The following is a 13763-nucleotide window of genomic DNA, read 5'->3' as shown; positions in this document are numbered from 1 at the left end:
ACCCCCCTTTACGACGCACTATAATACTTAGTTGTTACGACTATGTATCTCTGTGGGAAGAAAAACTCAGTTCACACCCTGTAAGTCCAAACTATAAGGTAAAAATAATCCCTTTCTATTCTCTCCTAAACAGAACTGCTCCTGGAAAGCAGAAACAAACCCTAGTAATTGCTCTATGTCCCTGGAGTCCTTAACAGAGCATCTGCAGACATGACAGGACCAAGACCTGCTACGGGATCCCTGCAGTGTCCAGCAATGGCAGAGATCAGTTCATGCATTACTGTTTAAGTGCTGTGTGTGTGCTCAGTGCTGTGGCATTACAAAGAAGATGACTTTATTTTCCTGCTGCAAGGAGGTTGAAATCTTAACATCCTGAACATATGGAAGGAGAGTTTTCTCTGACTGTCCAAAATCTCATAAAATGTAAGCTGGGGGGGGAGAGGGGAGGCCACGTGCATGCTTGGTGTTCAAGAAAAAGCTATTTGTGCTTAGTATAATGGCAATACTTTTCAGTTGCAGCTCTCCTGTGCGGAAGTTTAATCTCCCTAATACGGACAGAGTGAGAGCAATGAGAACTACATCACTTTTAACCTAGCCAGTTTTCTAAGAGCAAAAGAAATACGTGTCAAGTATGTGTTTTGGGTCACTTCTGCACCTCTTTCGTCTTGCTATGTTTCTATTTATACCCTGGCCAGCTTTTACACTCTCCGACCTGGTAAGAAAGTTAACGTGGTTACTGAACTTTAAGAGAGAAGAGACTGGTTTCCTAGATTTGGTCTGAGCACCACTACCTTTATTAATATAAATAATGACATCATCTTTTATTGCAGAACAGGAACCTTAAACGGTTATGGGAGAGCAAATTTTAAGAACAGTGTCCTTATAAGACATATGTTATTCATCTTCAAGTGTGCATATTTAAGAAAGACGCTGTATCCTGAGCCAAATCTGCTCTGTGAATCTGACTTCATTCCATTTCAAACTGTAATTTATTAGCAAAAATTATTCACTTTTTTTTCTTTTAAACTATGTGAAAATTGGTGCTTGCAGCCTGCTGGGGAGTGCTAGGTGGAGCTCAGGCAGCTCTTTTGTCCTCTTCTAGCTTCCTCCAGAAATCTGTTTTTGCACTCCTCCAAAAGCCTTTTGTAAATGATGCCTGAACCATAAAGTAATGGTAACTACTGTCTCACTTCTGGGATTCAATGAGTTAGTCATTCAGAGTGGTGGTGTTCAGGGCACTGATGAACTGCCAGTAAAGTGCTTGGTTTCCTACCAGAGAAAAGTTTGCTGGTGTCTATTAGAAAATATCACCACTTTCAGGTTCAGTCTCTTCTGTATAACACAGCATGGAGGAAACGTGCATCCTTTTTGGCCAGAGCTGAAAAAGCAGAACGATAAAACACAGCATGGCTGTAGTTGCTGCCAAGGGGAACATCTGCTCTACAGCTTGTCATTCAGCTTTTAAAGACGTCCTGCGAGCAGCCAAGAGCTGGCCTGGTTGGGTTCTTTCATCTGTTTTGTACCTGAATGGGAGATAACTCACTCTGAAGGGGAAAGCCATGGATTGGCAGGCTCCACCTCTGTGCGAGATGCACATTGGCAGCAACACACTGATCTGTCTGCTGCCTGCTGGAGAGAGAAAACCCTGTTTTCTCCTCGCCTGGCTTTTCTATGCCATATTTACTTGAAAGGAATAGGTCCTGTAGTGAATTGCCATGAGGAAAGTAGGCATATGCTCCCCATTTCCTAGCACCTGCCTTTGTGCAGGGACATGGTCTTGGTGTGCCTCTCGCTGTCAGTAAGCAACTTCGTCTGTGCTAGTCATGCAAGGACAGAAGACTGAAAGTTGTTTCAGGTTTTTTGTTTATTTGTTTTAAAAAAGTGGAAAAGTGTTTAGCAAGCACTAGTGATTGTTTTCAGTGAGTTTGTTTTTAAACCTGACCTTGTGCAGTGTGAATGGCCAGTATTACAGTGCTCCTGGGGAGAACAGAGCCAGGAGAGCCTGGAGTGAGGCTCATTCATCCTTAAACCCCTGCCTTTACCTATCTCCTTTCCTGAAGCTTAGGAGAAAGCTGTCCTGCCAGCCCCTCTGCCCAAGCCTCAGGGCCCTTCCCTCCTTGACACAGGACCTTGCTCGATGCTGTTAACGAGGACCAGGAGCCCTGTCTGCTAGATAAGCTGTGCAGCATAACTGTGCTGGAACACAAATGTGGGGGTGCCATGGTCCTAATATCCTCCAGCTGCTTCCTAAGCCTGTGTACCTGCTGTCCTCTCTGAATTGTTTCCTCGGTAAATGAAGACAAATGTTGCATTATTCAAGGGGCAGAACAGCATTTCCCAAACCTTTCTTGTGTAGCGGCTGTTGCCACTTCTCCCTGGCTTTAAGCCAGGGCTGGCTCGGCAAACTTTTGGGTCAGATTCCTGATTTCTCTCATCTGGTTGTTGCCTTTTCCCGTTGCCACTCACAGCGCTGCCAAGCTGTCAGCCAGAGCTGGGGGAAGCGCTCACGGACTGACCCATCAGCCTGGTGCGTGGCCCTGTGAAGGGCTCCAGTGCTGCCGAGATGCCAAACCACTGCCAAGATGGTTTGGAGGAGGCCACCGACTTGCTTTTTATGGCTCCTGCCATGTTTTGCTTGCTCTAATGCCTGAGTCTCAGACTAAAACCTGAGGAGGACCTTCAGATGTTCTGTCTTTTCAGCTCCCTGTGGGAGGGGTAACTCTCTGATGGCACTTCATGCCATATTTTGAGCTTATCAAGTGTCTTCACCCTCATCTCAAAGCAACAGCTTTTATAAAAGCAGATGAGCCTTGCTGGCGCTCCAAACATCCTCCCCAAAGGGCTCAGTGTGCCCCTCTGTTGGTGTGGGTCTGCCCAGGGCTATGGGCTGGTGTCCAAGCTGACATGTAGAGCAAGAAGCAGTTTTTATTCTTCCTGTTCCCAGGACCAGTTTTAGAGAGGCTGACCCTCATTTGGAGACTATTTTGGGTGCCATCTTCACGTGAAGATTCTCAGGAGTACCCTTGAGATACTGTTTATCTAGAAGATTTGCTGTGCCTGGTAATTTTAGGGATGCATATTTCTTCCCTGGTCTCACTAAGATCCAGGTTAGCCATCTGGAAATCTCATCCTGTGATTACTCCAGAATCTGGAAGACCTTTTGTAACTACTAATCCCAGAAACAGATTTTACCTTCATCCTGTCTGTCAACACAAACTTTAACTTATTTTTATGGGCTTCAGCACATGTTTGAAGCATCACTGCCTTAGGATATGGTCTATGTTTTCCAGATTATTTCAGTGGTCCTTATATCTACATATAGCACTTTCTGAAGAAGGGCTATTTAATGGGTATTTAGTAGGATCTTCTGCGTCCTTCAAAACTCGACACATCTCCATTTGCACATCTAGAACAGGAATCAACATGACTTAGCATGCCATGAGCATGAAATCCTCGGAAATTATGCTTTGTGATGCAATCTATTTTGCTTCAACAGAATTGAGTAATGTTTTCATTAATAAGATGTGATAAAGATTTTATTCAAAAGTACTGATCCAATTGAAGCAAAGGGGGGTAAAGCAAAAAGAATATTCTAAGCTAACTGGTGCCATACTAGACTCTTAATTTTTTGCCTTTTTTTTTTGTCTTGTCTACTAGTTGTTGTTTATACACCAAAATAACTTGTGTGTGAAGTTTGCTGTATTTGTCTTAACTGCTTTATGGAGGCAGCAGGATGTGGCAGGTAGGAATTGATCCTGTGTGCAGCGAAAGCTGTTTGATAGAGGGCCATCTGCATTGGGGTAGGTTGGGGGGGGGTGTGTGTCTGTGTTGCGATCTTGCTTTGAACCCTGGCCCTGTTTCCTGGAAGAGCAAAGGGGGGTAAAGCAAAAAGAATATTCTAAGCTAACTGGTGCCATACTAGACTCTTAATTTTTTGCCTTTTTTTTTTGTCTTGTCTACTAGTTGTTGTTTATACACCAAAATAACTTGTGTGTGAAGTTTGCTGTATTTGTCTTAACTGCTTTATGGAGGCAGCAGGATGTGGCAGGTAGGAATTGATCCTGTGTGCAGCGAAAGCTGTTTGATAGAGGGCCATCTGCATTGGGGTAGGTTGGGGGGGGGTGTGTGTCTGTGTTGCGATCTTGCTTTGAACCGTGGCCCTGTGTTCCTGGAAGAACATAAGGCCCCAGGCAGAGGTTCAGAGAAACTCACTGGATGAGGTTCACAGGACATCTTCCCCATGCCTGGCGCATGCCTGCCTGGTGGAGAGGGCAGGAAGATGTCTTTGCGCGTACGCAGACCACAGCGATGGGCTCCCTTCAAGTCCACAATACTTCCAGGTTTGTTGGTGTGTGCCTCTTTGTAGGAGTGGGCGCTGGACTACATGGGCTCCTTGAGCCCATCCTTGTGCATTTGAAGAGCATTTTGTAAAGTCATCCTCTGCAAGTTGGGAGTGAAACAGGGAGGGCTGCCTCCTTTTTCTCTCTTGTTAAGGAAGAATTCTCAAGAAATGGAGAAACATTTCTTGAGAACAACAGAAAAGCTTGACCTAATTGCTGCTTTAAATATATGCTTATGGCCCCTGAAAGGCCCAGCAGGATATAAAGCCACCAGTTCCAGTTCTCATTTTTGCCAGAACTTCAAAGCGTTTCCTTTTATGCAGTAATCTTAAAACTAGTCCAAGAAAACACTCACGCGATTACTTAAATATTCCAGTTATGCCACCAATATGGAAACTTAAATGATTATATTTTCCACAGGCAAAGCTTCCATCATTAGTTAAACGCAATGGTCTTTTGCTTGCTTGTAGGAAGATACAACCTCCTTTCCATGGCCTGAGAAATGGTTGCTGCTCATAAGCTGAGCCAAGAGTGATGACTGATGGACTAAGAAAATGGGACCATAACACAGTCACCAAAGTCCTATTTAGGGTTTAAATGTTTTTTAATCATAGTCATAAACTTCTCTGGAAGAGAAGCTTCGTATGGACTAGCCAGTACTTATTAAATAAACACTTTGCTATTTTAGTATTTGAGATTACAGTTACCGTCTTTATCAGTTGTGCATCATGTCCAAACTTTAAGTAGAGATAAAAGCTCATGTAGCTCCATTGATTAAAAGCAAAAGTAGTTGGGCTCCTATCCCCCAAGTGTTAGTCTGTTCTTGAAAATGTTGTAAGCTGTAGTTCACCTACCTCTGCGTGGTCACATGTGATCTGGCAAGGCATTTATTTTGTTCGCGAGGCCATTGCGTAGGCTTAATTTGTGCATACTCAATGGGCCACAGCTGGTCTGCTCCAGAGATTATAACTATATGATATAAATATATTATAAAATTGAGAGGGACACGGCGGAGGGGTTGGTTGGCTTGTTTGTGTGATTTTCTGGTAAGTGCAGTTATGTGGACAGGGTCTGAGATTTTTTTTTTTCCTGCTGGAATGACCTCGTGGTAGCACCTGACCTTGCAGTCAAGCTGAGGTAGGTTCGTCCCTTGGCTGCTGGGCCCGGGAAAGCCACAGCCGATGCTCTGGGTCTTGGTCAGGAGGAATTCCTGGAACGCCAAACAGCAGCCACCAAGGTCAGCAGAGACCCGTTGTACTTGAACTGGTTTCAAGGACTACAGGAAGTGTGGTCAAAAATGAAGAGATCATTCAAGGATCGTTTAGATGTAGAGAATTCCTCCTGGTTAAGCAAATATCCTGCCGAGTTTCTCCTGAAAAAGAATTCAATGTGTAAGGCTGTATCTTTTCCAGATTACAAGGGATGGGATGCAACAGAGAGAAACTTCTATTTCTACAAACTTAGAAAGCATATGGGCCGCAAACTCTTTTCCCAGTCGGAAAGTTTGCTGTTAAGAAAAGGAAATAGATTTTTATAAGCAATACTTAATTCAAGTGTTTGGCTAATTCTCCTGCTGCAAAAGTTTTATGTCAAAGTCTGATTCATTGATGTGGAACTAGAATGAAAGGGATTAGGAGAGGAAGTAGACTCTGAAGCTAGGAAAACTCTCTGGTTTCTTGTCCACTAACTATTTTTTTCCTACCCATCAAATGTATATTTGACCTATGTTTCTAATTTAAGTGTTGTAGAGAAACATATTCCTACACACCTTCCTTTGCTCTTTTTCTGCCCATTGTCATCAGTTCTGCCATGGGTGTGTTCGATTTTGCTCTTTCAGGAAGGGATCCTGATCTTTCCATATTTGGGGAAGTTTCTGGACATGACGTTGTTGTACAGATGCTGTGAATTTATACATTTATTCCATTAGGTTAGAGAATGGAAAATGGATGATTTATTATTCTTATTACTCAATAAAAGTATTTGTTAAAGTAGCGCCCTGTTCACAATGGGATGTTGTGCAGTAATGCAGGCGCTGGGGGAAGCCGTAGCCAGTACCTTCTTTTTGTTGCTACATGTATGTCTATTTGCATAGGGGTGTGTGTGTTTTGTTCAGGATTCCCACAGGGATCACTTTGGGGATCCATCTGAAAGCTTTTCTTCTGGCAGTAAGGTCAGTAAGTCTGTCCTTGCAATCTCCCCATTGTGTGTGTGACCCCCAACTCCTGGCAGCTCCTGCTATCCACTGCCCTGCTCTCTTCTGGCCTCCAAAACCTCCCCTTTTCCCCTTGTCGGTACTCTCATTGCTAGGTCTTACAGACCTGGCAGTTGTCAATCTAAAGTCACTTACAATATCCCATAATATCATGAATGGTGGTTGTGAGTGCTTTTCCTAGCTGTGTTCATAAAGCAGCTACAAAAAGAGACTATCGGAGGAGACAGGTCCGTATCCTGCCCCAGCTCTGTTACTGTGGAGCTATGATGGATTTACTGCTTTCACAAATGCAGCAAACAGCATTGCCAAACCCAGTGGTTTATCTAGGGCCACCCATGTGCTAAGAAAAAATAGCTCATCCTCAGAGAAAAGAATGAGGTAGGGTTTTTTTCGCTGAGTTTGCAGTAATTACTTTGGGAATAATTATGTTGCTCAAAAGAAAGAGAGCTGCTTTTTGTTTTGTGATGAAATGGAGGTATGAACAAGGGGAGGTTAAATGCAACCAGTCCTCAGGCTGGCTGCAGGGCCAGGCAGCGAGGGCGGGCAGGCAGGCAGCGACGGGGCTCCAGCCCTGCCTGTGCTCTGAAGAGGGGGGGAGCGCATCGGTGATGAGCCAAGTTCACCTTGGGGCCAGCAATTAGTCAGGTGGGAGTTTCCTAGTAGATTGAGGGTGTTCTGGGAGGTCACCAAATAGGGAGAAAACAGGGGCTTGGCAGTGCAGAGGACCGCACTGTTTTTCTCCCAGTTTTTACCAAGTAATTCATGCTTTGCTCTGTAAAGCATTGTGATATAGTTTGTATACATTATGTAAAATAAGTTGTATTCTATTATATTGAAGAAATATGGATATAAAATAAAGTCAAAGGATGGAGTAAAGTAGCTGTGTGGTAACTGGACCCCCAGTCCCTAGTTGCACTGGTTGTCCCATTCCCCAAGGCTGCAAAGCCTCTGGGGCAAAGACTGGTTGCAGGTCTGCCATCCCTGGAATGATTTAGTAGTTTTCCACATGAAGATACGATGCTAAATACAGTCTGTCCTGGATGAAAAGGGAAGCACAGATCAAATTCTGTCATGCATTGCTCACCAGTAGAGCCTGTCTCCAAGATCTCAGGTTTTCCTGCTGTTTGTGGCACTGTGCAGCTTTTGTGTCTCAGTAGTTTTAAGACACAATTTTTAACTGTGCTTCAGTTTTTTGAGGCTGGAAAAGCTTTATTATTGCTCCAGGCACAACAGATATGTGGGTCCTTCAGGGGTAGTACATGTTGTAATGGGACAGCACATGGCAATTTGTAATCTAGGGAAAGCAAAATCCCAGCTCTCCAGGGTTTGTATGGAGGGGGAGGCTGGGAGGGCAGTGAGGATGGCTACGAGCACTTCAGATAGGCAACTTGCTATTGCAGAAGGTGGAATCTGCCAAAAAATGCCAAGGTGAATCTTTTATGGGAGCAAAGTTGTTCATCGTGAGTTGCCTGACACCAGGGCAAGACCCTGCTTCTGCATTTCATCCCCGAGACACAAATTGCAGGCCGAACCCCCATCACCCAGCATGCGTTGCAGGAGACCCGGCCTCCAAGGACAGTCAGGAGAAAGAGCCGTAAATCCCAGCAGCTCCCGAGCATGGCTGCTGGGTTGGAGGAGTCAGATGTTTGGCTCTGCGAGGGCTGCCAAGGAGTTTGGCGCAGGGGGGCTGCCGGCACAAATCCTTCTGCTCTGTGGGAATTTCCCCCTGAGCGACTGCTGCGCTTTTTAACTGGAAGATTAATGGAATGGGGCCGTGGAAAGGGCCAGAGTGCTGGGTAGTTCATTAGTCTCCAAGCAAGCATGCAGCCGGTGAGTCACCAGCACTGCTTCCTGCGCGCTGACGCCGTGCTTGGAGCTCTCCCAGCGCCGGGCGATCCGGCCCAGCCCTGCGAAGGCTGGGAACTCGCAGGACCAGATCACCACATGCTGTGAATGCGGGCTGTTAATGCTATAAAAGAAAAACTAATCTAGATTAATTACACTGCACATGTTACTCATCTATAATCCTGTTCCTCAGCCTCTTTCCCTCCCAGCACAACTCCCCGTTGGTTTCTGTTCCTCTCTTAAGGTGTCCTTGCGTCCCTTTGGGTTTCTCCATTTCTTCTAAGGGGTGGGCAGAAGCTGCCTGCCGCTGGTAGCAGTGTGCCTCCTCTGCCCGTTCTGCTGGGGCAGACCCGTATCTGTGTACATGGAGGCATGTACAGTGAGGTGCCGCAGCACAGCAGGGCGGGTGGCTGGAAGTGTTCCTGGTGTCTGACACCAGAAGCGATGGTCCTGCGAGGGGATGTATGCAGGATGTGTCTGCTTCTATGGTTTTACAAAAATTCGCTGCTACATCCTACAGAAACGGGTTGAAAATTAAATTCAACCATGCAGAAAAACAGCCTGTAGCTGCTACTGCTTCTTACTCAGAAACGGAGTGTTGTGTCAAACCAGTCATCTTCCTCATATAAAAGTGGTGCAAACTTGTGTGCTGTCACGGGCCCGGTCGATCCTGGCCGCAGCACTTTGGGGTGAGCCAGCCCTTCACTGTGCTGGAAGGGCTGGGAGGGAGAGCAGAAGAGCTGGAGCAAAATGCCAGAATTTCCTCATTTCTAAGATACATGTCACACCTGCAGTGCTGCCCCATGGCCAGGGAAGAGAAACCCCAACCACAGGTCCAGAGCTGGAAGGCTGGGGGCATCCCAGGTGGCCCCTCCAGCTCAGCCCCCACCGCAGGGGGTCCCAGCACATGGTTTGTTTAGCAGCGGGTGTGGGGTTTGAGCTCGGAGAGACCCACAGCAGTCGTGACTGAGCATCATCACCTGCCTGTACAGCAGCAGAAAGCTGCTGTCTGTCCCGCTCTGCTTGTAGCAATGCTCACCTCTGGCAAATTTATTGTTACGATAGGCGCTAGGAAATTAAAAGGTGTCAGCTTGGCAGATAAGTGTGTAGGATAAGTTCTGGTTGCCGTCTGGAGCCTGTGGCAACGTTCCCCATCACTCGAGTGGGAGAAGCACCAAGACCCTGATCTCCTGAGATGATGAAGAGCGAAGACTTGCTAAATCCGGACAAAGTAAGCCGTACTTTTGTTTAGTTGTGAGTTGTTTCAGGCAAGAAGAGATTTTGAAAGGATCTTTGTACCTCACAGAGGATTGTTGCACTTTCATGTGATGCCAGCGGGATCAGTGGATGCTCTGGTGGGGTCCTGGGGTGAAGTGTCCAGAGGTCCCCAGCCCCCTCAGCAGCAGTGGTGGGTTATGGGCATCATCCATGTATTTTCCAAAATGTTCTGAACTATTTTCTGCTGCAGTCACTTCCAGCAAGTGTTTTTAAATGTGGTGACCATTCGTTCTTTTTCCATCCCTTGTTTTTCTCTCCTTTTCACCTGTTTGAACGTTGCTGCCACAGGGGAGCGGACCAGGAGGGTTGGACCACTGGGCTGGAATTTTTTTCCTTTTATTTTTCTGATTTTTTTTTAAACAACTGCATTTTTAAATGACATGTTTATAAATATGGACCTTATTTTCAAAACAAAGCGCACCACTAACTTTGCGAGCAGCTGTTACAAAAGAGATCTGAGACTGGAGACCTTTCGCATCCATAACTCTGACCCTGTCCCTGCAAAAGCAGTGGTCAGCGCAGAGGACCTTGTTCTCGGGGTACATCCAAGAGAGGCTCGTGACCGCTGCAGCACTATAAACAGCTGTGTTTTGAATCACTTGTTTTAGCCTGGTGTCCCCAAGCAAGCTGGGCCCTAGCTCAAGCAGTCACTTGACTTGAAATTGGTGAAAATGCTGAACCCCTGGGGAGGGAAGGACCCCCTCGGGAGAAGCCCCCAGGGACCCCATTAGCAGGGAAGGGGATCCACGGGAGAGGAGCTGGCAGTGCTGGTGGTAGTCGGGGTGGTGAGTGCCAATGTGGGGTGGCCACATGGTGCTGAGTATCTTGGCATAACTGGGTGCTGGAGATGTTCCCTGGTACCAGTTGCAGAGGAGGTCTTAACTCCTGGTCCCCACGTGGGGCCAAGCTCTTCCACCAGCTCAGTCATTCCCAGCACCACTATTCCTCAAGGAAACATGGAATTTCTTCAATCGTTTAAATACTGTATTTGGGGAATCTACATGTTGCCTTGGCAAAACAGACCCTGTCAGCACCCAAACCCATTCACCCTGCGCCTGCTCCCCAGCAAGCGCCAGCCTTGCCCGCGTGTGCCAGGAGGTTGCGGATGCGCCTGGCATTTACCGGCAAAAATAACGCATGCGCAGGTATGTTTTCAGTGGCACTTTGTGCGTGCTTTAAATTATAGTAAGGGGGTCAGTTATGCTTAAATGGACTCGGAGGTGAGACCGAAGAAATGAAGCTTAAAATTCAAAGCAGTCCAACCTGCCCTGCCGTGGTGTAACTCTCTGAGTAACTTGCTGGCATCAAGCCACCACCCTGACTCCTGGGAGAGATGCTTTAAAAGCTCCTCACATGGGCAGTTCAAATGATGTGCACATGGGTGAAAAGAAAATAGTGTTTAATTGAATTGCTGCACATGTATATATGTTTTTAGGATAAACAAAACAGATTGGGCAAATATTTATTTCTGCCCCTACTGCTACAAAGCAAACTTTCCCACAGCTTTTGACAGAGATAATCTGGTTTTTAGTCATGATGGTGAATTTGTAATGACAAGTTTTCATTTTGAATGTTTCAGGACTTCCTGATTGGTTCTCATGCAATTATTTTGATTAACAATAAGGTTTTCAGACCAACTTGAAAGGGTCTTGGAGGCTTAGGAAGAACCTGGCTCTGTTACTCCTCTCTCGCTGGGATGATTTTCCACAGCTTTCTAGCACTTGAATCAAATTCTTTGGAAATCAAAGAAAACTGCATCCTAGAAATATTTCATATCTCCACCCCTTCTGAGAAGGGTTTCTTTAAGTTAAAAAAAAAAATGCCTGTTCCCATATCAAAAAAAAAAAAAAGAAAAACATAGGGCTGTAATAAGAATGAAAAACCAATGTATCTTTTTTAATGAAAAGGTGTATTTTTAACAACAAGATTAATGCTTTAGATGGTCATTTCTGTGAGAAGGCAACATCTGAAAACAGAGACTGAGAAGTATTCAGGGCATTTCTGATTAACAAGGAAAGGAGATCTCAAACTAGGAACCTCTGGATGTTTCCCTTTTATTTATAAACATAGGAGGTGGCTTAAGAAATTAGGAAAAAAATCCATTAGAGTTGTTTGCTCAGATTTCATTGTTCTATTTTTATCATTTATATTTTTTTAAGCTGATGTGGAAATCTCACAATAGCTTTAGAGCGTGCATGCCAGCAGATCCCCATCGGACCGCCTGTCTCTGTACCCCAGCCGATGGCATCTTTCTGTAGATGGGAACAGTCCTCTGGAGCTCCCATTTCCCCCCAGAAAATGCCATCAAGGGCAGGTAACCATAAGCAAAAGCGTTGTATAATGTGCTTGGACCTAGTGTACCCCGGGCAGGGTCCAAATCAGCTGGGACTGCACCTCCTTGAACTGCCCCCCCGAATGCCCACAGCCCACCAGGCTCCTCCTCATGGGGAGGTGCAAAATAGGAGACCTTGCTTCTGCTCACAAGAGATGCACGTAGAGGTAACCCAATCTCTCTATTTTCAGCTGATGAATCACCAGTATTTAATGCAACTGCTTAATTAACATCAGCAAGGGCTAAGGCCTGGCTGGCCCGGGCGCTGAAGCTGCCTTCTGCCGGTGCCCGGTGGAGGGCAGGGTCCCGCAGGGTGGTGGGCACGGCTCCATGCTGCCCACCCCGGCACCCTCCCTGGCCACTGGCACCTCCGTCCCTCACCTAACCGTAGGGGAAGATGGAAGGTTGATGTCAACCAGGAGAGCCTAAACGCTTGTGATGTAATGCTGTGAGACGGCTGCTGGGACAGGTCCTGCATTCACTATTCATGTCCTAGGTTAATTTGTCACCTTACAATAATTTAAATATAACAGCGGATTTAAGCATCATAGTGGCAGAACCCAGTAAGGGCTGAGAAGGGTGGTTTTGATACAAGCTGAGAAGCCTGTAAATGAAAAACACCCTGGTTTTAGCTTTCTGTGAAAGTGAAGCTTTCTGAGTTCAAGCAATTATACAACCAAACTACCCAAGTTTAGCAAACATATTAGCTAAAGGTAAGTATGTTTAGCAGAGTATTTTCTTTCACACCGCAGAAAGTGGAAACATAAGCTGTGCGTCTGATGTGATCTCCTTACAGATGGGTTTGAAATGCTGGCTCCATTCTGAAACGTCATTACTTTTACAGTGGACTTTTAAAAAGTATATTATTGCTGCTAATATTATGTGTATGTATTTTAAAAGTAATTTCCCTGGACTCCAATAAAACGTTCTAACAGAGTTTTGTTCTCTAAATGGTTTTAACCCATGTTTTGCCTTTTGGGGAGTACTTTTGGCCCCCAGGCAACGCAGAAGAAAAATTGCTGGCTAAGTAACACCAGATGCAGGAGAGACTGCTGGCCGCTAGAGAGCTCCCAGATGAGAAGGTCTTTCAGGCTGAATTACAAATATGTTTTGTAATGAAAGCAGAGACCCTCTTTTACTTTAGGATACAGGGACCAGCCATGAAACACAGAAAGGTTTCTTGCTTGCGCTGCAGCAAGAGGCATCATTATCCGTAGTTACATTTTTCATACTTGAAATCAAAAGCCCCAAAGCTGCCCTCCCTCCAGAGTAAGGTTTGAAAAATTATCTTAAATGTTGGCCTTTAAGTCAAGTGACATAGTGGGGCTGATCTCAGAGATGAATGAAATACTGCTGCAGCCCTTCGATAAGGGTGTCTGCACAGGGTTTACACGTCAGCCGTCGTCTCGTGCGCTGTCGACGGTGAAGCCCCGGGGATGCCGTGTGTCATCTGGAATTACAGCGCTGCAGTCGGAGCCTCCTGCTCTGGGGAAAAAGGGCAGGGGTGCGCCTCTCCCCTCCTTCTCCCTTGCTCAGGCTCCTTTTTCATCGAGGCTCCTATTATTGGGGACAAAAGTCACCATTTGTGTAACTCGGGGTGCCTGGGTGCTTGAGGGGGCTGGCCATGGCATGTGCCAATGGTCCTTTGGGAGTCACCTGGGCAGGAAGAGATGCTGATGGGTGCATCAACCCTGGAGGGGCTGGCTGAGGTTCATGTTATTTATGTGGGGCTAAAACGCGCTGGATTCATCCAAGG

This window comes from Aptenodytes forsteri, unplaced genomic scaffold (genome assembly GCF_000699145.1).
Source record: "Aptenodytes forsteri isolate BGI_AS27 unplaced genomic scaffold, ASM69914v1 Scaffold53, whole genome shotgun sequence".
NCBI lineage: Eukaryota > Metazoa > Chordata > Aves > Sphenisciformes > Spheniscidae > Aptenodytes > Aptenodytes forsteri.
The sequence above is the reverse complement of the archived record's forward strand: the minus strand, read 5'-3'. Positions refer to the sequence as shown.